This window comes from Mandrillus leucophaeus, unplaced genomic scaffold (assembly GCF_000951045.1).
Source record: "Mandrillus leucophaeus isolate KB7577 unplaced genomic scaffold, Mleu.le_1.0 Scaffold346, whole genome shotgun sequence".
NCBI classification, from domain to species: domain Eukaryota; kingdom Metazoa; phylum Chordata; class Mammalia; order Primates; family Cercopithecidae; genus Mandrillus; species Mandrillus leucophaeus.
The window spans coordinates 1,490,667-1,493,821 of NW_012103654.1; positions in this window are offsets into that span (position 1 = coordinate 1,490,667).

Sequence of the window (3,155 nt, forward strand, 5' to 3'; positions counted from 1 at the left end):
TTCCTACGCCAGGCTCCGCCCCTACTCCAGGCCTCGCCCACCGCGTCATTGGCGTAGTTCCCGCGACTCCCTCTCACCCGCCTGGGCTCCACCTTCTGCAGAAGCTCCGACTGCCGCTCCAACGCGCTCGCGAAACCGCCTAGGCGCGTCTTAGGCTCCGTGGCAGTGGAACTCCCACTGTCGGATCCACCCTCAGTGCCTACGCCCCGAAAGGGCCTGGAGAAGAGAAACACTCGCAGAAAATTGCTCTCGGCTGCCACAGCACGGGTCCGACACAGCGCCGCCATGACTTCTTTACCTCTGACCTTTGACCTCCCCGCCGCAATCGCGCGGGTCATGGGGCGGAGCGATAAGAGGTCCGCCCACCGGCCATAGAGCGCTGAAGGCCAACGGGGTGGGGCCTGCCTTTCTTTTGGGAGTGGCGTGGAGCGGGAAAGACTTGCGCTAAAATTGGTGGGCTAAATAGTTGGAAAGGGGCCCGGTAAGTTTTGCGTTAGAAGTACGTTTAAGTTTCAGGAATTTCGCCTTCCTGGGCATCCGTTGGTCCACATTGTACTGTAAATTCGGCTAACGTGACCTTCGTTCTCCCGCCCGGCGGTCCCCCCTACATGGCCGCCAGCACTGGAGTTTGGGGTCTTCACTCAAGTATGAGGGTCTCCTTGATTACCCTATTTAGAAGTGGAAGCCCAAATGCAGACTCTCTGGCACCTGTGTTTTTCTTAGTACCATGTAGCACTTTCTAATATGCACATATTAATGTTAAATATTTAATATTTAGTGTCTACTCCCAACTTTTTAAACTTTGAAAGGAGGAACTTTGCTGTAGGGTCCCTAGCACCGGGCACAGATTAGGGCTCACTCAACATTTGCGAAACCCTGCATCCAAGTTTGTCCTTTGCCACTTCTGCGGCCAGTCCACTCACGCTACGAAAACAGTAGTTTTTCTGAAACGTTTTGACACCTCCAGATACCTGTTATCTAACTTAGGAGTTCAGAAGTTTTGGAATATCCCTAAGTATTGCACCACCATAGGCCCCCCATCCTCACTCTGGATTTTTTCCCTTTTCTCCCGCAGTGTTAATTCCCAAAATTTACGCACCCTGTTCAAAACTGAGCCTAACATCATTCTTGAGGAAGTGTTCATTAATTAGCTGTCCGTCTATCTTTGACCCAGCAGTTTAATCCACAGTTAGTTTTATTTTGGTGGCACACACCTTTCCAGTTCATTTGCAAGTACTTATTTTTATAATCACAGACCCTATTTTAAGAATGCCTTGACTATGGATTTTAAGCTTTTCTGATGCTAATGGTATAGATAGTGTAAGAACACGAAGTACACTGATCTCAGAATGGTGCACAATTGTATGAATCACATAAAATTATTACTAGCTAGCTATATGGTAGTCCTTACAAATTCATTAAGGGGCCTACAATAAATTCTCCAGGTGAGTTCTCCCTCTTGGCACTTAAAACTGTTTATCTCCCAAGACTATTAATGGACTCTTGCCTAAAACAGTTTAGAATTATTTTCTACGGATGGTGCTACTTCCACTTTTTTTCAGAGAGAGTGTGGTAAATTGTAAAGAGCATGGCCAGTAGCCTTCAAGAACCCTCAGTCTGACTGGGCAGGGTGGCTCACACTTGTAATCCCAGCACTTTGTGAAGCTGAGGAGGGAGGATTGCTTGAGGTTAGGAGTCCGAGACCAGCCTAGGCCATAGCAAGAACCGGTCTCTACCAAAAAATAGAAAAATTAGCCTGGGGCAGTGGTGCATGCCTGTAGTCCCAGCTACTAGGGAGGCTGATGGAGGAGGATCACTTGAGCCCAGGAGTTTGAGGCTGCAGTGAGCTATGTTCCTGCCACCACACTCCAGCATGGGCGAAAAGTGCAAAACTCAAGTCTCTAACACACGCTGGGCATGGTGGCTCACACCTGTAATCCCTGCATTTTGGGAGGCAAAGGAGGGCAGATGACTGGAGGTCAGGAGTTCGAGATCAGCCTGGTCAGCATGGTGAAACCCCGTCTCTACTGAAAATACAAAAATTAGCTGGGCGTGGTGACACATGGCTGTAATCCCATCTACTCGGGAGGCTGAGGCAGGAGAATCACTTGAACCCAGGCGGTGGAGGTTGCAGTGAGCCAAGATCACACCACTGCTCTCCAGCCTGGGTGACAGAAAAAAAACAAAAACAAAAAACTTAAGTTTGCATCAAATGACTTCAAATTTGGCTTTAGTTCTGTCTTTGGTAGAGGATCAGAAGCATCAAATGAGAGGGACTGTAAAGAACTGAGCAAGTCAACAGGGGGATGTCTGCACACTTTCTCCTTGCCTATACAAGTGCCAAGAGTAGCATCCTCTGTAATAGTGATGTTTTGACATATGGCATCTTAAGGATTCTGATCCTGCTCTAACCACTCCTTGCTTTATTAAATATACAGGCCTAGCTAGGCAGCACTACACACCTTTAGTCTCAGCTGCTCAGGAAGCTGAGGCAGGAACATCACTTGAGCCCAGAAGTATAGGGCCAGCCTGGGCAACACAGTGAGACTCCATCTCAAAACAGCCAAGGAAAGTGAACAGAAAATAGTTGCAGTCTACTGCTAAGTTCAAGCCTAATACTTTACAGCTACTGGCTATGGTCTTATCTATAAAATGGTGACATTGCCACATGCCTGAGTAAAGAGTTAAAGGTGATGAGTGTAAAATGCCTGGGCACTTAATAAATAGTAGCTATTGATGGCTAGATGGAGGTGACCATGAGTTTATTAGAAATTCATGCCTCAACCATGTGTGCAAACCTAGAAGGATAGTGTCACAGGGTTCTTAGGATGTCGCTTCGCCAGCTGGAAACTTCCATAGCCTGCAGCACCTCTGCTGGAGTTTTGCTCGTGTCTGCTGGGCTTATTCTGCCCACTCTGCCTGGCAGGCTGCGTTCATCTTGTGCTGCTGGCCCGGATCCCATACCTGCCAAGGGCAAGCCAGGCATGGGCTGGTGAGGGGTGTGTGAACAAGTCAGTGCAGGTTCCAGCCACTGCACCTAGCCAGGCACACTGGCTGCTACAGCAGGGTGAGCAGCTACAGGCACCGGCTCTGTGCAAGGCTGCAGCTGGAACAGATGGACCACAACCAGCTTCTGCTGCAGGCACCAGTGTCTG